This window comes from Lytechinus variegatus, chromosome 2 (genome assembly GCF_018143015.1).
Source record: "Lytechinus variegatus isolate NC3 chromosome 2, Lvar_3.0, whole genome shotgun sequence".
Classification (NCBI taxonomy): domain Eukaryota; kingdom Metazoa; phylum Echinodermata; class Echinoidea; order Temnopleuroida; family Toxopneustidae; genus Lytechinus; species Lytechinus variegatus.
Window position 1 is genome coordinate 21,580,325 of NC_054741.1, and position 24,092 is coordinate 21,604,416.

The following is a 24,092-nucleotide window of genomic DNA, read 5'->3' on the forward strand; positions in this document are numbered from 1 at the left end:
TCATTCATGAATTTACCCCCCCCCAAAAAAAAAAAATGAAGATAGCATTGAAAAGTACTGCAGTTAAAAAAAAGGTAAAAGAGCCAAGAGATTATGATTTATTCATTATGCATTATATTAAGTTTGCAGCATTGATATAAATTCTAAGTCTGAAGAAAAATGTAAAAAAAAAAAATTTACTTTTAACGCTGTGCCGCCAATGAAAAGATATTAGTTATGTTATGTGCAAATGAATGAATCTGAAAAATAACTTGAACTTCATTTTAGTTACATAGTGACCTCTTACAATTGCAGTTATCAAAGGTTTAATAAAAAGCTCACCGCCCACATTTAATCATACAAAGCAGTATAATTTTCAAGTGTACTTTTAGTATTTAAAATGTCAAATGGTATTTGGAAACCTTGTGTGTTGCGTGCAGTAAAAGTAAAAATAAAATTTGACAGGAAACAAGTCTAATGTTCATTTCTTGGAGACTATTTGAAGAGAGCTATTTTTCTGCTATCCAATTCTCTCTCCGTCATGGGAATTTGCGACACAGCTGTTAGCATATAGAAAACAAAAAGAAAGAACAGAGAAGGAAAAAACTCAGACATTTGTTTGATCTGCAATGTTTCATTATATTTGCATTCTTGGTGCAAACAGATGACGAATGCCAATTCATGGCTTGTGCAATTTAGACGGACTTTGTGAAAGTAGAGTAGTGGTATTTTAAAATAGGAATGTGTGCATGTTACGGAAAGGGGCTAAAAGTCATTGATTTTTAATGAAAAAAAATCAAGAAAGTAGGCCTGTCGCACTTGTTAAAAAAGAGCTAGAATTGAGTGTTAAATCAAGGAGATTTGTCTCCTTGGTTAAATTAAAAACTATCACAATTTTGGCTACATTTCATGGGGAATTTAGTTTGACCTTTTACCATCAACCAGTTGCATTGTGATATGAAGATGCTTGTGATTCCCAAATTCAATTGCAATAAAAATGCTATGAATGTTGTTTAAATGCCATTGAAATATCATGAAAATTGTATTGAAGTACAGTAATACCTTGGTCACATTTGTTCTACGGCGGCCGTACGGCGAGTCGAAAACAGCCGTTTTAACATTGTTTGTACCAACTACATTGGTGGTTTGAATTAAAATTAATAAAACGGCTGTTTTTGACTCGCCGTACGGCCGCCGTAGACCAAATGTGACCAAGGTATAACTTTTGAATAGTCTTACTCATAGCCTATATTATTTCAGCTCAGAACTTTTCAGTGAAATCTTGGCAAACTATTCTTGTCATACTTATGAATCGGCCTAAATATTTGAAATTCTCTCAGAATGCTGTCTTATACCACATAGGACTATAGTTTTCAAGTTTACTGCGGTAAATGTCAAAAGCTGTACAGTGGAGAAATTGTATATGTAGGCCCTGCTCATTGTATTCAGAGCATGTACATTTATTTACATGTACATGTTGTAAGTATATGTACATTCTTGACTCATTTTGCATCTAGTTCGAATGGGTATGCCACTTGTAAATCGTAGAGCTCTGCATATGATCAATCAATTTGCTTATGAATTTTTTAGCCGAATACTTGGAAGAGAAAAGGTTTGTTGACCCATAGCATTCAACTAAAGTTTCTATAATCTTTTTGCTTTATGTGGGTGTGATGATCACAGATAAGAAGGTTTGATTGCATTTCCTCTGCAAGCTTTATGAGGGAACAGAGTATTGACCAAATGAAAATTGCTATGCTTGTTTATGTCATAGACAGATTTGACTGCACTGAAATTACTCTTTGCCTGACATATCACTTTTATTTTTAATGATGTCATCAAATGGTGTATTGTTCCTTTAATGGTCTGACCTTTGGATACACAATTTCCTGATCCAGTAATTCCAAACCCAAGTGGAATGTAATCAAGCGAGATCTATCAATCAATAACTAAACCTCTATCACTATTTACATGCTGCATTCAAGGACAAACGTACATGTGCATTAGACAGTCCAGATCTCTCAACTGCAGTAATTGCACAGAGGGATGGGGTACAAACAATGATTATCATCTTTATGTACAATGCATATAGACATCATGCAAAAATAGAATGTAGACATCAAGAAAATACGAACAGTCTTTCAACATTTTCGTCAGAATAAATTACCGAAAAAAAATGATGTTATATTTCTATGAATTACCCTCTTCTCCAGAGTAAAAGCATTCAAATTATGGAGAGTAAAACGATGTTGAACAAACTGGACGCAAAGTAAAGTGATGTCCCCCTTTGAAACCTCGACCTTCAAGCCATGACCTTTACATTGCAAAACGCTTTGCCAAGTTATTTTGAAAATGCACCCATGCAGAATGGAGTGGAACGGTGGGAAAATGCGGAATGCATGAGAAATGGCAAGTTCAGGGGAAAGGTCCGATCTACTTCAAATGTTACTGGTTTTCCAACTTATATTTATCTCTATTCTTTCTTCAAGTTGCCATGTTATTGGTAAAAAGAAATGCAGTGAAGCAGCATCAGGGTTTTTTCGGAACCCTATATAATCACCCTCAGTTCTTTCTGAATTTTTCTAAGCTTTTAGTTTAAAGCTAAGGATACACTTTCATGTATGGTTGGTGATATTCATGAACACATTGTCGATACACATGACACCATACTGTTCAAACCACTTTGTTATAAGGGGAAACTTGTTCACCCTGTAAATGAAAAAAAAATAATATACAGAACAATATTTGTCAAGGTCTGATAAAAATACTTTCAAAGAATTTTTTATAATAATAATAATATACAGCTCTTGTATAGCGCATATCACATTATGAATAATGTCTCTATGCGCTTCCAAAGAAATTGGATATTATTACCCCAGCTGCAGCTTGGCAGCAGTAATACTCAGATTACAGCACACACACATTTCAAGGAATAAATTCCTGCCAGGTACCCATTCACCTCACCTGGGTCGAGTGCAGCACAATGTGGATGAATTTATACTTGCTGAAGGAAACTACGCCATGGCTCGGATTTGAGCCCACAACCCTCTGTTTCAAAGTCTGGAGACTAAGCCACTGGGCCGCAACGATTTTGTGATGTCACATAAAAGCAGATTTTTGAAGGTTTGATTCTGTGACGTCACAGACGAGCCGATTTACCATACATGGTGTGGTATAACTTTTTCAAAATATTTTTTCTCAGAATTTTGAAAGTGGTTTTGTATGGGCGGTGGAAATATCATCAGGCGCATCATTCCATACCCTCTTCTATATAAACATTTTTATCAATCATGTTTTATTAAAAACACTGGAATGTACATAAATGGGGAGCTGCTTGAATATATGACTTCACAAATTTAAAGTTGAACTATTCCTAACTCTCTTTGTTAGATTTTTCATCAAATCTTCACCAACATTTTCCTTATTTTCATGCATTTATTGGAAGTCGAATCTGTGGAAACAACTTTTCCATCGTGAATATCCCTTTTAAGAATAGGGAAAGTGAAAAAACCTAAACTGTACTTTAACTATTGATTTATCAAAATTGCCTTATTCTTGGTGTACAAAAACAAAGGTAATTTCCCTAAGTTACAAACTCTTTTACCAAGAGTTGGTATTGAAAATTTAACCTTGTTGATTTGTATTGGTTGGTACATTCACCAAACCATCCAATTAGCCCAAATATTGATTTACTATCCATTAGTTCAGGTGTCTGTGACCTTTTCTTTTACTTGGGGGTGGGGATGTGAACGTCTGAACCTTGTTCACTAAATCTACTAACCAATTTCTATCATCCATAAGCTATGGTGGTGTTTACTTTCTTCCAAATCGTTACTTTGGGGCATGCATACTATTTTGCATTCTTGTTATTGATTATGCGGGGGGGGGGTCTCCTACCTGTCGTTCAGTTCAATGCAGTTCAAGTTTGATTCCACGTCATCTGTGTGGTTGTGTCACTTTAAGATCGTGACCTTTGAAGGCTTGTAGAAATTCTTGCTCCAGTCATTCAGCCAGATGCCAAGAAAGATGGGCTGAAGCTTAGACACATCAATCAGTAGCTAGCTATTATGAGAGGTCAATTGATGGAAATATGGAGGGGGGTGGGGTATAGGGCTTCAAGTTCAATACCATGCTGTGCATGCAGCTCACCTTGAATGAATTCAATCTTTTCAAGGTAGCCTGATAACGATCCTGAAGCCTCTGGGTCATGCTGTAGCCTCTAGCATTGCATCTTTTGAATGCCCTCGCCCCCCATGAAAACATAATAGAATATGGGATATTAGCCTATATGAGAACAGACTGTTTGTAAATGAGGAAAACTAAACAATGTAGGCTCTTGGAAAATTCATGTGTCAAGGAAATAGAATGGGAACTAGTCAAGTGTCCATGAATATGAAAGGGTGGGGGGCAATCAACTACATCACTGTACACACTCATGACCACGATTTCTTGAAAATTCCCTAACATTATATTTTTCAATGGTAAAAATCGTAAGAATAATTAAGTATTTCCATGTAGGCCTTCTCTTTTTTACATGGAGGCCCGTGGGGCTACTTACGAGTGGATACCATGCGCGACCAAAAAAACACGTAAAAAGGATGTCCTTTTCACGATAGGGCACGTTACGTACGTAACGTGAAAAGGGTGTCAAAAACACAAAAACAATGAAAAAAGGGTATCTATTTCGCTAGTAAAATTACGTGTTTAGGGTCGAATTTGCGGGGATGATAAAACAAAATTAAAATGTTTTATAAAGGATGTCCTTTTTGCCCCAACACTACGTGTTTAGAGTCCTATTTGCGCGAGGTGTAGAAGGTGGGGTCGTACTAAACCAAATAAGGTAAAACCGACAACCACAGGACCCGTAACAATAAAACATTCCTTTACTTGTTTAGGGGTTCATTTCAGGAAATATTTGCCAAGAGTATCGTTTTATTTCCAATACTTGTTAAGGGTAGGGTTTCACACGCCAATACTTGTTAAGGGGTGCATTTTCAGAATATGGAAATTACGTGTTTAGGGTGCTTTTCGAGACCCCATGGTCGCGCATGGTATCCACTCGTGAATGGAAGTGGCCCCCCCCCCCGGGACATGGAGGCCCTTGTTTCTAATTGAATGCATGTGCAGTGAGTTGCCCCATTGGGAGTGTAGGCCAAGGTAAAAATAATTTCTTTAACCAAGTATCAATCTATGATATAAAAATCAAAGACCATGCAAGGATAGGTTGAAAGTTCGGAAATCCTTTCAAATACAAGAGGAGGAAATCCTGTTGCCGTTATAGATTGTGTAAACAACATATGAAGGTATCGAGTTTCCAGAGAGGTTTCGTTATTTTAATGCTGTTGGACTACTTATTCTTTTTGTAGTCAGAAGGGTGGTAGGGTGTGTGCAGTATGCAGCAATTTTTAATTCCTTTTCCTGGCATAAGGACGTTAGCTCTTTAGATCAAGTGCTGCTACGCTGTAGGCTACGCATATATAGGCCTACCCGACCAACTAGAATGGGGATTGATGTAAGCATACATTTGTGTAAATCCTAATGCCTTTATGCCAGCCAGATGTCAAGCTATAGACCTTTTTGTATTCAATTATCCTTTATTTCCTCCTTTGATTCCCCTCTCTGTCTGCAGGTTTCATCATTAATTTAACGAAAAGTATATTATAATAGAGGCCTACATCTCCCCCCATTGAATTTTAGATTAATTATTTCAGCAATATATTGTGAAAACAGTTATGTACACGTCATTAACTAATACTCATTAGGTGGGCTGATGATGTCACATCCCCACTTTCCCTTTTCTTATGTTATTAAATGAAGTTATCAATCATGATTGTTTCATTTTTTCATGTGAATGATATGTCTCCATTATGTTTGAGAAGAGCAAGCATTACCTTAGCCGGTTTGGCAGATAGTTTGGCATGTGTAGACAGGAAAAAAATATCTCAGGTTTAAGGAAAAGTACGGGGTTAAGGAAATCCAGTGTAAAAGCACATAATTGTATCCTTTAGAGCAATTTTAATTTTGATCTAGACTTCTCAGAAATAGGAAATAGCATACTGTATCCCTAGGAGAACTTAATAACCCAACTCACGCAGAAAGTTAGGTAGCAAATGCCTAGCCCTCCAGGTAACAATTTACCTGAGTACATCCACTTTGATCAAAGAGAAAAGCAACTTTAATGCCACACGAGAGTTCCAGTCATGTGGTAGAACAGAAGCAGAAAAACGGATAATGTCAACAAAAGCTTGATCATGGCTATTAGAAAATTAAGAAAAGGGAGTTCTAAGAATTCAAACAAATGCAAAAATCTAGGCTTTTGTCATGATCATGTTGACTTAAAATGTAGACACATAATATTTGCAGTAGTAAGTACCATGAACAAGCTCTGAAATTTTAGAATTTTAAATTGTACAGTGCAGAAAAAGATCTACATCTTCACATCTTGTTTTTGCAAATATATAGGGTGTACTAGACTTTGCAATGGCAAATCATCAGAGTTAATGTTTCATCATCATTAATCTTCATTTACTTTGTAAAGATACATCAGGAAGTTCAATTTAATTTTGCAGGTGTTGCAAAGCAATTTTTTTTTCAGGAAATTAACACCACTTCAAAATATGCAGTTTATTTTCAAGCCTCATGCTTGTTTGTTATAAATCAATATTTGCCATGCTTTATGTAAGGTATCATAATTATTTGATAAACCTCATTACTGTTGATAATTTTAGTGTAATATTTTTGCCCTTTCCTTTTTGTCTCGCCCACCATAGGTGAAGGCGAGACTTAGGGATCCAAATGTCGTCTGTCCGTCGTCCGTCCATCACAAACCTAATGACACATAACTCCACAAACGTAAGTCGCTTTTCAACCAAACTTGCATGGTAGATGGACTTGGGGAACCTGCATGTTATGCTGAAGTCGGAGGTCACATGGTATGGTCAAAGGTCATTTTCAGGTCAAAGGTCATTTTCAGGTCAACGTTAAAGTTTACATGCAAGACTCTCTTATGACACGTAACTCCGCAACCATAAGTCACTCTTTAACTAAACTTGGATTGTAGATGGACTGGGGGACCTGCATCTTATGCTGCAGTCTGAGGTCACATGGTAAGGTCAAAGGTCATTTTCAGGTCAACGTTAAAGTTTACAAGCAAGACCCTCTTATGACACCTAACTCCACAACCCTAAGTCACTTTTCAACCAAACTTTGATGGTAGATGTACTAAGGCAACCTGCATGTTATGCTGAAGTCGGAGGTCACATGGAAAGGTCAAAGGTCATTTTCAGGTCGACATTAAAGTACCGTGTAAGGCTCTTATGACAAGTGTTATTCCATCCCAGTCATTTCACAATGAAGTTTCAACAAATTCTGTTGCATGCCCTCGCAAATCATGATATTTCTGGTTATTTTCATAAGTGGGCGAGACACAAAATCGCTTTTGCCCTGTTCTGATTTCTCATCGCATTTGATTCCTTTGATGATTGTAGGCGTATGCATACATGCTTTCTATGAATTACTGGATGGTTTCTTTTTAATAATGCTAGTCCCAAATAACTTGTGTTCTCTCTCTACTTGAATTCTTTCTTCTTTTTTTCTCTGAGGAATACATCTAAGTGAATGTCTTCAAGGTAAATTAGACCTCATTAGCTGTACAAGTACACAGCATTGGTTATATGGTTTTATTATTCCAGTATTAATATTGATAAAATTAATGGTGGCATATGGAAGCCATCAATGATTTATGTGCCGGCAGAGCCTTGCTTTGCTTATTGCATGATATTTATAGAATTCCCTGGTGTGTGTTGCTATGAGAAATTTGTTGTGATGGCTGTCTTGGTCTCGGCTTCTCAGCAGATGAAATGTGGTGTACAGTAAACCCTGTTCTCACTGTACTGGATGTACTGTCGTGACATGATGGTTGGTACCACTACCAGCCCCCCCCCCCCCCTCCTGAGCATGGGGATCTGTGTGAATTTTCTTAATATTTTATTTACAATGATGGCCTTGTAAGGTGCAAAAGTGCCATAAATTTCCACTGGGTTCAGTACTAAGAATTAATTTCTTCCATTTTGGTGCATACCTATAATTATAGTACAATCTAATCAGAGCTTTTCGGAGTAATTTTGTTTACTTGACCCCCCCCCCCCCGAATGTTTATGTTTATTATATTGCAATATCATTTAACATTCCAGTATTCCAAAAGCCAAGTGAAAATATGATGTCACATTTTAGGATATTTAACGCCTTCTCAATACTTTAAAACAATTCTCTATGAAATATGCTTTTTAAAGACTTAGAAACAAGTGCATGCAGTGATGTCATTCATATCAGAAAGCTACAATCGCAAAAACACTTAAATATTTTTTTCATTATTGTTTTAAGTCTCCATGAATGATCATTGGGTTCTTTTCACTGCAAAGTTGGTGCATGCTAGATTGTGCCGTCTAGTATGTCTAGAAAAAGCACCCATTTTCACTGCAGAGAAAGCATACCAGGGTCCCTTAATGCAAACGTTAGCGATTGATCGTACGCTTGATTTTCACATTTGTTTGTGCATTATAGTTGATGCAATCAATCATAGAAAAGGCTTTGTGTAACAGGCCCCTGATCATGCTATTTTGTCAATGGGAACAGGGTCTTGGTGAGAGATGGAGAAGAGAGAAATGGAAAGAGAAAAAGAAGAAAAAATGCAGTAGCTTTGCTTTCCAAGAAGTAATCTGAAATGAAATTCATTTCCCCTGTGAGGAGTAGAAACCTCTTATAGGGTAATACATACATGTAGGCCTTTATATTTCCATTTGATTGCTTATTAGAACTAGTATTATTTGAACTACTTCTCACAAAACTAATTTCACAATACTTGAGCTTGATTACTTTCATCATCATCGAGGCTTAAAGTTGTGAATTATGCTCTAGTTATGAAGTCATTACGTTTGTTTTGAATGAAATTGCATTTTCCATGAAATCGACAATATCATTGTTTGCAAAAAATAACACTGAATTACAAAATTCTTTATCACATGTAACAACTCAGTTGAATTAAAGAAAGCATAGGAAGGTATGATGAGATTTTGTATCTGTTTTATCTTGTTAAAAGAAGATCCCCAAAATGGCAAAAAAAAATATGTGAACTGGATTTGATAAACTATTGTCTATAATAGGTTAAGGAAATCTCTTATTTCTAGGTCCCTTGGATGAAAGTATCCTACAATATGTAATTTTAAAAAATTAGTAAATGGGTCTAATTTGATCTAATTAATCTACAGTATGCTCATTACAATAACAAGCCTTTTGCCTGGGCTTTGATACTCTCGCATCATATCCAAAATTAGCAGGCACAGACAGGGTCTTAAGACATCTGATGTTATATGATGAGTCATTAAGCTCTGCTTATGAGTCTCCTGACCACAACCAGAGATAAACAGGAAAAACTAATTTTCATTTTGCATTTCGCAGGCCAGCATCTCTGTCATTTACATGAGGGAATATCTTCGGAGGTGGTTTTTTTTCTATAAAGTGTTGAGAATCTTGAGCTATTTTTGGTCTCTTTGGCCACAATATCAAATGAAAAATCATTTGCGCATTTGAAAATGAATAAGTCTAGGTGTAATTCATGTATCTTGCAAAATCTCTTAAAATCATAGGAGAGTGTTTATTATTATTTCTTTGTTGGCAATATGTTCGGCAAGTGGAGTAGATAATTATCTCAATTCAATCATAATCTCATTCCATATTTTCTGGGATATTTCTTTTAAATATAATAAGGTTTCTTTCCAACTGGTGTTTACTGTCATATCATTTGTAAAATTAGATTATATGATTTTTGCCCTTAAACATTTTATCAACAAAACAATTTCCTACACTATTGATTGCTACACCCCCCCCCAAAAAAAAGGAAATAAAGAGCAAATGTTTACTCGTTACTATTAGAAATGTGATTTATAGGTTGTCATGAGAAAAATGATTATGAAATCGGTATAAAAATAAAGAATAATTTTACTGTGGTTTGAAAATGCAAATAAGAAAATATACTGTCTATGAATTATATTTACCGTGTTTACACATTGACTCGGCTCGGGTGTTGAATCTGCGAGCCGGGTTGAACACTGCGAAGAAGGGATCAGAGATCGCGTTTATACGTACATATAAAAAGGCGAGTTCAACACGGCTCGTGGATCTCGAACGGAAGAAGAATTATGACGTCGCAAATTAAACGCAGGAAATTCACCGCCGGAATCGAATCTTGTCCGTGCGAACAACAACAATGCCAAAAGTGAAAGCGCGCGCAGTGACCTGGTCAAGAGAGTTCGACACAGCTTTCTGTTTACACACGAAAAAATTGCCGAGTCTGACTCGGCTCGCGGGTTGAAACCTACGATTTTGGCGGATCAAAAAAGCCGTGTTCAACACGGCTCGCGGATCACACTGATCGCGTTTACACAGCATAAAATTGCCGTGTTGAGCACGGCTCGCGTGTCGAACCCCCGAGCCGTGTCACTGTGTAAACACGGTAATTGTCTAATCATCGAATAGAAAGAAAGTGTATATATGATTTATTACTATTTGCAGTCTGTGGTTATACATATCAGTTTCAGAAAATAATTAGGTCTAATGCTTTATATATTTCTATCATATTTTATGTTGCAATGAAGAATGTGGTGTTAATTTCTGTGGATATTCAATTGTTTTTGTGGAGACCTAGAGGGAAAAGGATACTGTGATGGAAAGATGTATTCAAAAAGATGAGAGAGAAAGAGAGAGAGAGGGAGAGAAAGAGGAGGGATTAGCAGATGGATTGGAAATGCAGGAAGTATTTCTCTGTGGCAACATACAATGTAAACATCTGCACCTATTGTATTTCTTTTATATCTCACATGAATAGACTTTATCCCATCCAGAAATAGAAGTAGTCTCAATTTGAAGTCAATTTTCGATTTGATTTCAGATACATAGCAGTCACAAAACATGACTCTCAAATTTTTGTCAGTTAGATTTATTTTTATCATAGGTCAATCGTAATCAGCTTTTTAAATGAGCTGTATTTTTCTTTCTCTTTCGTATTATGTGCAGGAAGAGGGCTATTCTTGGGCTATTCTTGGCAAACAGCTGTAGATTATTAGATGAACTTTATATACAATGATGTAAGTATTCGATTAAAAATTGAAATATATAAACCCTATATAATGTCATTAAAAGAAAAATCCAACCTCAAATAGGTACTTTCATATTCACTTGGTCACAGAAATTTCCTGGGATTCTGTGATGATATACCCTTTCATAAACCCAATTATGCGGATAATATCCACATAATTTGGTCGTAAAATTGGAGCGGGACCACAGTTATCCGCATTTTTTGGATGCTGCAACTATCCGCATAATAGCAGCATCGGGACCAGATTTTTACTTTATGAACGCATTTCCAAAGTAATGCGGATAATTGCCATGGTGCAGTCACAAGGTCACCCTTTTCCAACACAACGCCATCAGAGGGGTTGTGTGCAGTTGCCATGGCAATTATCCGCCCTGTTCAGGTCGGGCGCTCGTAAAAAATATTGCGGATTTTTTTTGGAGTTTGTGAATGCAATTTTTATTGAATTATCTGCATTACTCTTTGGCGGGTAATTGGAGGATGGGTTTGTGAAAGGGGTATAATTCTATTCAGAGCAGAAAAATCACATGAATTTTGCCAGTATGAAAGCAAATTGCTCATAAAAGTTTTCACAGGAATTTCTCCAATTCAGCCTTTACAAATCATTAGCTCCTTATTAGATATTTTCACTAAACCTTTAATATAAATCTCTGATTTGTTTATTTTACCTTGGTGTTAAGGTGGACTTCCCCATTTATAGCTGTGCATTCATGTCCATTTTCAACTCAGAAGCACAAACATGAGTCATTTGTATTAATCTAGAGCTGTTTCTGTGAAAATGTGTTTAACATTATGTGGACTACACCTTTGAGAACTAGGTGACTTCCAATCATCAGGATTTGGGGATTTTTTTTCATAATGTCAATCATGATTGTATGAAACATGGCAAGCCCACAAGTTCCTTCTTTCAACAGAACATATTCATCAAGGACGTATACCTTATTTTTTTTCATGATTCTTGAATACACATAAATTGTACTGAATATAAAACAGTGATGTTTCATGTAATAAAGCTTCCTCTCATTTGCTCAGTCTTTAAAGAAAATTTTCAATCTCCTCTTCCAATAACAGTTAATATTTCTGTTTGACCTCTGTGCTCAGCTGAAAAATCAATAACAGAAAGTTATGAAATACTTTGTGCATGAAAACAGATGCGATGATAGTTGCAAGCTAAGATCTGCAGGATCGGACTGAAAATAAACACACTCATCGATATTTTTTTTAATCCAGAAAAATATTCACCATAATACTAATAATTCACATCAATAATTGCTGTTTTTCTCAAGTTTTTTGTTGTTGAGTGTTTGTTAAGAGACTAGCAGTGCTTCTGTGACAGGTATAACTCCTGACAAACAAGCTGTGATCAGCATAATGAAAATGCATTTGTGTGCCTTTTCTGCCTGAAATGCACACACTCTGGTAAAATGACTCATGCTTTGAGGCAACAGCCTGTCTTGATGGTGGATTAGAAAGAAGGCCTCATTCAAACCGCAGGTGATTTTATGTTCATGCGAAACATGATTACAAACATTATTTTAGATATGGTATCAATAAAGTCAAGACAAATTTTTTGTTTAAACTAAATTGATGACACCTGTGAAATAGTTATTTGGTAATTGATGTAGTTCTAATTTTCATATTATCTTTGATGAAGGCTTACAATTTAAGTAATGTATACATCTACACATTCGTATCATATGGCCTAATTCATAGTTTCATGTTATACCCATGGATAGACATGAATTAGATAAATTATGAATTAAATAAATTATTTATTCTTCCTTGAGTTGTTTTCAAAAGTCTGTTCATTTTGTGTAACATGGCATTTTAATATGTATCCTTTTGTGCAGCAGCAGCATCATGAATAGGTCTAGACATCCAACACTAATCTTGTATAATTTAACTATTACTGTATATTTCTGTAATAAATCATTTTGATATACTAGTAACCAACACAGGGATAGTACATGTGATTTAGGAACCTACCTGTAGTGTTAATTGACAATCCTGAACTTTATTATGATTAAAATCTTGAGCATGGATGACCTAAGTGTGGCAACAAATTGTGTCAGCCTCTATCCTCTATCATTATGAAAGGGTAATGTTTAAAATCAGTGACTATCTATGTTTTGGAACATTTGAAATTGCAAGTGTGAACATAGCAAGCTTTTGTTCACACACCTGTGTAACATGCTCGCAGCCTGGCACAGAGTGAAGAATATTTGATTAATAATGCTGTATCACTCCTGGGGATTTCTCAGCATTTCACACCTGGGTATGGGGGGTAGAGGCTCTGATTTTATTTGATTTTGAGATATTGGCAGGTTTATGGGATGAATTGTCATCCAAATGAAATATATTGAATCTAAACCCAAGACCTGAAAGCCTTGTCAGTAGTATTGGTCAGCTGTTTACAAGGATTTTGATTGATGATGATGGAACAGGGGAAGCAGGGATAGCAGTTTTCTTCTTGAGATGAAATAGAATAATGAAAATCATAATCTTTGTCTGGATTAGTAGACCTGTGAACAATCTGCAGGAATGCTCACACGAGTCAATAGGTGGTTTCAGACCGCCTCGAAGTTCGCCAGTTCCAGGTATTCTCTGATCGGGAAATTTACCCCGATCAGAAAATACCAGGTATTTTGGTAATGTGAAAGCAAACTACGCGTAATCTCCCCGAAAGAAAATACCCGCTAAATAGTAGGTACTTGGCGAAATTACGAGAACTTTCGTGGGGATTTTTCCAAGGTCGCAGGTATTTAGGCGATGTGAAAGCAAATTACGGGAACTTTTATCCCAGCGTGTCGTTGGGCGCGGCGGCGTGGGTGGCTGCTGGGCAAGTGATTTTGAATCTCCCGCCTTGCCTGCTTATCAGACCACACTGCGCATGCTCGTAACTTCGGGAACTTATCCCGAAGGATGTGTTTCGGGGCGGTGTGAATGCAGGAATAATTAACGGGTATTTTTTAGCCTTAAAAAGTTCTCGTAATTTAACGGGGATTCTTGTGATCGAGGCGGTTTGAAACCGCCTATAGGGTATGATTTGGTCCATCTTTGCATTCTGAGTTCCATGGTAATAACACCATGACATTAACACTAACACCTGTATTATCCATTACACCCAAGTATTAAAATTGCAATTGAGATATACATTCAGAGCTTTTTTAATTGATTGAAAATGAATGAATATGCCTACATGTTGATGCCTAACTTCAAAATAATTATAAAAACAAAGAATCTTTTCATAGTTTTGTAAATGCAATTTTTCTGTTATATGTAGTTCATAGGATAATGTCCAATATTACATAATATTTTTGTTTGTTAATATACCTGCAAATTGTTAGGAGCCAGCAATCAATGTATGAAAGGCCGTTGTTACCACAACTTGATTTAGTATACTTGTAGCATAAATGTTCCTATTTTGTAACTGATAATGAAGGCTGATTATCTGAAAGTTGAAGTATTTGCTGTTGTATATCTTTGTTCTTTTGGTTTTAAGCGTAAATTTTGAAGGAATATATCAGTGATCTAAATCATAGTTCTTAAAAAATGTCTATCAGGCGAGCATGAAGGTGAAAATTGTGTCTACAGGCCCAGGCCAATAGGGCCTTACTGAGTGTGCTTATTTCTATTCTGTGAAGATTGAAATGATACAATAGTAAACCATTTCCTGAGTATTAAAGCCTTCCATCCAACTTATACAGGTAACTCTGCCTAAGTTGACCATCCATTGTCAAATAATCACTCAAGTTGAAGCAAATTTTAGACCAGATTTATTGAATTAAAATATAGGCCTACACCTCTTCTAAGTCAAATTTTGTCTAAGTCAAACTGATATCTCTGGTCCCAAGAGATTTGACTTATTCGAGTTACCTGTAAATAAAAAATTTTGTTTGATAAAAGATTTTCCACTTCCTAAAAAAAAGGGGGGTTTTGATCTATAAGGGCAAACGTCATGAAGATTCTACATTGTATGGTCACATATTTATGAGTGAATACCATAATACCAAGGCGATATCTCCTTGATAATACTAGATGAAATAAGTGCCTAAGCATATTGATTCTGTTCCCACATATTTTTTACACTATTGTTCCATTCTTGTTGCAGGATTTATAACTTGTTTTGTAATAAATACAGGATATTGAATCCCAATTTATTCAGAGATATATCAAATTTACAATGGCTGTGCAAAGGTCAATAATGCAAGCACACCCATTACAGAATTCTGTAGACTAGTATGGACTGTACATTGAACACTGTACTATAAAAAGCCTATTGACTAGAAACCCAGCATGTGTGTTGAATGTGTGTGCATAAAGCAGCAGGGACTATAATGGAACCTACAGCCTTTCCACTGCTTTCCTGTTTACCAGAGCTGGCTGTATCCTGTGTAACTGTTAGGGACCATCTCAACAGTGTCTACATACATAATATAATGAAAGAGTACATGAAACCACATGCTTATGTTTTTACTTTATATTTGATTTTAATCAAAGCCGGATGCATGTATTTCATTTCATGGAAATATATGTCATTTCATCAATGTTCAAATGGGGGAAAGTAGCTTCTAAATATCATATCTTCAATGTGAAACTAGGCCTACATTGTATATTGTTATCAGCATAAAATGGAGATCGAAATAATTGTAAAAAAAGATTTTGTTGAAATGAAGGAAAAAAAAGAGTTGTTGTTCCTTATAATTTGTTTCAGAAATCACTACAATCAAAAGGAGTTGAAAAGAAAAAGTTTTTTTTAATTTAACAAATCCACAATATGATAGTAGACCTACATTCTTACCAGAATAAATTGGAAATTATATTTTAAAAAGAAGATGCATTATCGAAATGAAAGAATATGGGCGTATGAACAGAAAAGAAAAAAAGAAAGTTGCTGTTGCTTCTCATTTTGCTACAGAAGTACCTTGTGAAAATAGTCAAGTTTGACCTATCGCCAATAATCACAAATCGCAGGCCTAAGTGTATTGAAGTTTTTGCATGATCATAGCACCTTACATATTTATGATCAATCATAAAATGGCCAATCAAGATCAATATTACATGAACATTTTGTTTGGAACACTGATCAGAATCCAGTCAAAAGTGTTCTTTTATATTTGCTGTCCATCAAAAACCTTTTGGGTCCCAGGAGTTGGAGGAAATGGCAATCTTGGTAACTTTCAGTCCGAATTACTTTATGTCAATTTTATATTCATTGACACTACAAAAAAAGTTAAAACCAACATGCTATTCTGTGCAAATGTAACTGCTACAATATGGGAACAATAGATAACCAATCATAAATTTTTATATCAAATCCAATGGCAGTTTATGGGGGCTATCTAAAATTATACTTTGTTGTTAATATTGATATTTTAGCAAATTACATTTTGCCTTAGGCTTAAATTGTCTGTTGTTGTATTAAGGCCTACATCATACATGTACATGTAGACTCTATATTATTGCCTTTAGCAGTAGTTCAATGTACATTTAGGACATATCATTTCCATACCAAACCATTGTTAACCTTCATAGTTTTTGTCAGATCACTTTGCTAGGTGTTGCTGGTAGTAGTTTTACATGGTCACGTGTGTGACTGAAATTAAATTACAAATCTTGACTTTGATTATTTATAAATATAAAATTTTTGAGAGATTTAATAGTTCAAAGGTTATATAGAATTGACATGTTTAGTCAGCTATTTTTTGGAAATATTTTTGTTGTCTCCAATATGCAGGTTCAAGGTTAGAGGTCAAAAGAAGTGGGTCACATGTGTGACCTTGCACAGAAACATGATTTTGAAAGTTTAATATCATTTTGAAATTCCTGTGAATTTTCGAGTTATCATGATTAGTTATAGATTTTTAAGGTTTTTAGATTTATAACTAATTAAAGTCAAGGTTTGTCATCATTTCGGTCACACAGGTGAGTAAGAATGGCCCTGCACTGGATCATTCTGCCATAGTCAAACATTATGGAATTCTGAAAGTCCATTGTTTTGTGCACCATAAGTCAAATTCCTCCTTCGTTGAAGTTATTTCAAGACTCCTAATGTATTTGAGTCATGTGCTCATGTGATTTGTGACATGGCCCCATGGTGCATTCAAGAATTTTGAGGCAGACCTTGCTCTCAGAATTCAATAATGAACTAGTATAATAGGCCTACGTGGATATAAAAGCTATGAAATATAGTAATCACATTTCCCCCCTATATACCCATATGTTTGCTAAAACAACATGGGAACAAGTTTCAATTTCACCAATCGGAATGGATTTTTAAATAATTTCATAAAGAAAAAAGAAGAAAATTGCCATATTCTTTGTGCACCATTGTTTGGATGATATACTGCTAGAAGTCTCTTTTTTTGGGGGGGGGTCTGTGATTATGTTGATCATTGGGCTTTAAATTAATTTGTATATCCTTGCTCACCACAAATGATTGAATACTGTGCAAAAATATTGATTTGATTTGTGTCAGTATAATTATAAAAGCACATTTAAAGGTGTCCACACTGCCACACATGCAATTCGATAAAAAAAGCATGTTATAGGTCTCTAGGCCCATAACATGTACTATGTCTACCCTTCTACAATTGATGATGATTTGCAATTTTAAATTGGAAAGTAATTGCTCTGGATATACATGTACATGTAGCTGGTTGTTGGGTGCATTGTTTGTGCATATTGTTGTAGCAGTGTGAACAGTATCTCACAAAGGGAACTCACTTAAGCAGACCCTGTACATGTATTGTTGCAAACTAATCAATTCATCAATACATTAACAATGAATTCTGAGTAAATACTCAGTATAGTGAGGAAATGCCCTTTTGTTCCTGACGTTTCTATAATGATGGCAGGTTTTGTGGTGTGTTATTACAGGGTCAAGAGGCAAATTCCGCGCCTGTTTCATAACGGTACACATTTTGTATCTGTTGTATCGTTCTCATTAGAATTACTTGATTTTATCAACATTAATTCTCTCCCACGCTGTGCTCAGAGTAAAATGAAGCTCTGCCTTATTCCACCATTGTTTCAAGGGTTTGTTTTCTGATTGCTATCTGAATATTCAAAATTGGCAATCAGATTTTGCCTTTCATTGCTGATATGCCTACATGTCAACCCCTGTACAGTTGGATAGTACAGAGTTGGAGATAAATGAACATTTGCAAAGTTGAATTAAAACACCAAAATTAAAAGCCTGATTTCATTTATTTATAGATAAAAGTGTCCTCAGTTCCTCTTTTTATTTTGTAAAAAGAAATCATTAAAAACAAAATTCTGTAGGCCTATATGCCTATATTTATTTTATTTTGTTTGTCAATAGGCAGGTCCAGTGTTTGATCTACATGTATGGGGTGTAATTCAAAATTCAATTTAGATATATCCAGTCATTATCCTTTCTTTTGTTTTCTCTCTACCTGATTCATTATTCAAAAGGAAAAGGGTGGAGAAGGGGGCCGGGGGGGGGGGGGTTACATTTGTGGCTCCTCTCTACAGAGAGGAGATACTGGGAATGTGTTTGAACGGGAAGTTGGTAAGAATAAAATGTTGCCAGGATTGCAACATCGATATGATTGACAATTGTTAGGATGCATCTAATATTAACTTAGCTTACCCTGATTTCTACTTCAAGATCAGATCACTTTCAGTTTCATTATGATTGTGTGTATTAAAGCAGTCATTTGTACAATGCAATTTTCATGACATAAATATATTTTTTTTAATTAGAAATCATGAATGACCGATTGTTAGCAGACCAGCCAATCTCTAATACCCCTTTCATAAACCCAATTAAAATGAATTAGGCGGCTAATAGCAGCATAATTTGGTCGTAAAATTGGAGGACAAGAGTTATCCGCATTACTCTGATGCTGCTATTATCCGCATAATAGCAGCATCGGGATAAGATTTTTAGTTTATGAACGCATTTCCAAATAATACGGATAATTGCCATGGTGCGGTCACAAGGTCACCCTTTTCCAACACAACCGCATCAGAGGGGGCGTGTCCAGTTGTCATGGCGATTATCCGCCTTTTTCAGGACGGGCGCTCGTAAAAATAATGCGGCTTATTTTCGGAGTTTATGAACGCAATTTTTATTGAATTATCCGCATTACTCTTAGGCGGCTAATTGGAGGATAGGTTTATGAAAAGGGTATAACTTTGGGGTCGACATCGTGCACAGGTGCAGGCAGCACACAGTGCTCGTTTACTGTCAGTGACTGTGATGCTTCAAAAATGAAAACCATGTGGCAAAAGTGGAGGAAGAATTCACCGAAAATGGTCAAAAATTCGCAAAGAAATATGCGGCAAATTTCTTTCCCACCTCCTAGACCTGGGTAAACAGCATAATTTTATGCAAACCAGCACAGCATAATCACATGCATGCACTAGTGTGCGCGAGAAATGTCGACTTTTTCCTATGAGGCATTGCGAACTCAGGCCTGTCCGATACAACCAATAAGTGGCACAACATACTGTGAATCTCCCAAATTACATGGGAAAAAATGCAACATTTCATCAGTATAGATTTGTTAAATTATCAAAGTAGAAAAAAATAACATTCTGATGCACATCCATACAGTGTATTAGAACTCTTGTCTGAAAATGGGGTTATGTGGTAATACTCATATTACAGAGTAGACTATTGTATTAAATACAAAGAAATGTGATGATGCTGGACTTGCAGTTGGATAAGATGACTGAGCAAACTTACAGTGGACAAAAAGAAAAGAAAGAAAGGCTTGTTATTCTGCTAACATCCCATGTGTGAATTACTTGATTCTGAGAAGCCAGGGGGGCTTATCGGGTTTCCTGCTTCAGAAGTTCAATGTGTTTTGATGTTATGGCCATTAGTCTGGCTGGCTATCTGATCATAGTCTTTGTTTGTTGATGTGTTGTTGATGAAAGGAAATTTTATAGTAGTGTATAATCCCTTAATGGTGAGGATGTGAAGGGATTAAAAGCTTAGATGATAAAAAGTCTGATCTTTTCTTCAAGCTGTGAAGAGTAGAGGTAGTGAATGGATATAATCTGTGGTCAGTATATGCGTTTCTTTGGAGATGGCATTGAGTTGTTATGGTCAATGGTCAGCAAATCTCTTGTCTTTATTAGTAAGAAATACCCGTTTGCACCAGGTTTTCTTGTTATTATTTGCATGGGATAATAAAACATCGCTTGTGAAATATCAAGATGACACACTTTTTTTTTTAATCTGTAGACAGGATTAGGATTTGAGTCAAGAATAGGATATTCCTTAACAGAAACAAAGAAAATTACTTTCTTTATAATCCTTCAAAATATTTAGCCATCCATTTCCCTTGTGGTTCAGAATAAGGTTAACGATATCACATTTATTTTTCATTTGCTTTGAGGTATTGGGGTTGTAAGCATAGGCAAGTTATCATTTGAATTTTGACTTGCAACAGTTTCAACATGCATTATCGAATATCAATCTACATAGGCAAGCATGGACCATTTTTTTTAATTCCTGTGCTTTATTGAAGTAATCCACAACCAGTGTCTGTTTATAGCCCTTTTTAACAAGTTTATATCCTTGGTTTGTGATTATGAAATGAATATAAACTGGACTGGAAGTGAATGGATGATTCAATCTGCTCTACAGTCTACACAGGATGGATTAATTACCGTCCAGGCATGGCAATCTTCTCCCTTATGTTCATCCTCTACAGTTTACACATGGCCCATCATTTGTTAGATCAGGCTTATCTCACAGCCTGCAACATGCTTCTACTACATACAAGAAGCCTGTTTGTTCTGTTCCATATGTTCAAAACCCTCTCCACATGCAAGACGAGTTGAGCGAAATGCCATTGTAGCCTGAATTGCTGCATCTTTTATGTTGATGAACATATGGTTACAAATTTGCATTGATATTTTTGTATATTCATAATATTGCTCCCATTCCCGATAGAGTTTATTGCATTGAATTTGAATTCAATGCAATAAAAAGAAATGCCATCTTAGGCATATAAAATTTATAGAACTTCCATGAATCAATCCCCAAGTAGGCTTATGCTTTCTTCTGTCTTATTAGAAATTTATGAGAAAAAAATGATTTGGATAGGTAGGCATTAACAATTAGGTATTGCATTTTCACATCACTTCAAATGTCTTTTGAGGATGTTATTTACAATCACAAGATTGATCATATTGATGTTTCAGGTGTTTTGTCTCCTAGGACATCTGGGGCCTGTTGCAGAAACAGTTGCGTTTAAACGCAGGTCAAAATATCAAGCGCAAGTTCTGCATACGGGTGTTTTATTGGCTGTAAATCAAGTTGCACAAGATTTTTTTACTTGTGTTTGATCGCAACTCTTTCCGCAACGGGGCCCCAGCTCCCCTTCTGATTCCAGCACAAAATAATAACCTTGTGAACACCATGTTTGGTGTTTACTCTGGCAAAGAGGAGTTATAACCGCCATTTTAGTGTGGGCTAAGCCAAATGATGATGACTTGTGGAAGGACACCATTAGGAGCCCATCCATAGTCGTCTTCACATTACTAGTGTAGTGTGTTTTGGCCATGTCAAAGGGGGTGTGGTTGGCAAGTTGTAAGCCAAAACCTTTCATCAGGCTGCAAACTGTTGTCTTCAATTCATTTCAGTTTATTTCATTCACAACAGTAAAAAGACATAAATATAACATAACAAAATGCATGAAGTAAATATATAATATACTGCACTAAACATAATATACACAAATTATTGTGGAAGAACAGGTCTTATTTTAGCTGCCCCTGAGATATAAAGGGTATATAGACATCATACATATTTTTTTTTAATGAAGAAATGACAAAGAAAGGAATAAATCTCTTATAGAACTTCCATGACCAAACATGTTCTAGTAATGTAGGACTGTTAACAATTTCTGTTTCTTTTCAAGCACATATGCTCTGCTTGTATTTCCTTTTTTGTACACAAATTTTGATGACAATTTGTTTTTGTTGTTTTCAGACTTGGAATAGGACAAATTTATAATTACATCAATGGATGAAATGAAATGAGGTGCAAAACAAAACTTGCTAAGTTGATCCCTTGATATGAAGCCATACTGTGCTTGTGTTAAAGGTGATCCCTGACATGTTATATGACTGCATGGAGCGAAGGCAGTTGTTCATAGTCCTCAAAGTGTAGTTAGCTCCATATGGCAAGTTTTTAAAGCAACCACTCAAGCATTCTGTGAACTAATATAAAAAAATCATTTAATGGGCTCACTCGCGAAGTAATGTTCAATGTATAATTCATTTTGTTTTGAGATCCTTGAATTTATACCGATGATCAAATTTCATCAATTTCATTCATTCAAATTTATGAAGCAACAAAATAAAAGCACTAACAGATCATGATGTTTGTTAAAAGCCACACCCACGGCAAGAGGAGTAAACGGAATTGAATCAAGTGCATTTATATCATAGAAATTTTGTAATTGGAATATTGATACCGTAATCAATATGTTTACATTAATGATGCACATGAAAGGACATGTGAAATGTAATTTTGTTGATATATAAACTGAAATTATACTTGATGTTATTGTTAATGATAATATGGCCATTAAAGTGCATTTAGACCTACAGGCTACATGCTTGTACATGTAGGTTACCTACAAGCATTTCACATGAAAAATGGCTTGGACCTTTCTTACATTTGTTTTTCCTTGGAGAAGGCAATGCAAACATGCATGTACATGTAGGCCTACAGGTTGATATGACATTTGCTCCTGGGACATTTATAGAGTAAGAGTTAGGATTGTAATGAGAGTTTTGGACCAAAATATTGCAGAGATAAGTATTTAGGTTTTATTTATACCCCTTTCATAAACCCAATTATGCGGCTAATAGCAGCATAATTTGGTCGTAAAATTGGAGGAGGACCAGAGTTATCCGCATTATTTTGATGCTGCTATTATCCGCATAATAGCAGCATCGGGACAAGATTTTGAGTTTATGAACGCATTTCCAAATAATGCGGATAATTGCCATGGTGCGGTCACAAGGTCACCCTTTTCCAACACAACCGCATCGGAGGGGGCGTGTCCAGTTGTCATGACGATTATCCGCCTTTTTCAGGACGGGTGCTCGTAAAAATAATGCAGCTTATTTTCGGAGTTTGTGAACGCAATTTTTATTGAATTATCCGCATTACTCTTAGGCGGCTAATTGGAGGATGGGTTTATGAAAAGGGTATAAGTTTTGGAGGTCGCCAGAACAAACGTCATGGAACCACTCCCACCCCCCCCCCCTTCCCAAAGCGAGTCCAGAACTCCGTTTTGATGACTTTGACAAAAAAATTAATATAAGCCTATTAAATTGAAAACCTAAAGCGTGTATGTGAATTTTCACACTATTTTATCTGTGTGACAAATTATTATAGGCCTATATGCTTGGTAAAGAAATTATTGGTAATATGCCAATAAAAAGTACAAGAAATGAACACCTGACTCCTACTAAAGATTTGGTTTATTTTAAAGGAATGCTCCAGGCGGAAAATATTTATATCTAAATAAATTGAGCAAAATTCACAGAGCAAAATGCTAAAAATTTCATCAAAATCTGATAACAAATAATGAAGTAATAGAATGTTAAAGATTAGCAATATATTGTGAAAACAGATATATGCACGTTATGAATATTCATTAGATGTGTTGATGTCAAATCCCCACTTCCCTTTTTCTTAATATGTTGTTACATGAAATCATAATTGTTTCATTTTTTCATACATGTGTGAATGATATGTCTACCAGCATGTAATGAAAGAAGTTGCAGCAATGAATATCTAATGCACTTAATAAGTTATTCCAATATTTATGGTTCATGAAGGGAAAAAATGAATAAACCTAATTTCATATGATGAAATAGATCAAGTGGGGATATGACATCAGTTTGCTCATTGAATATTCATGAAAACATGCCTAGAAATGTTTCATCAGAATAATACAAATCT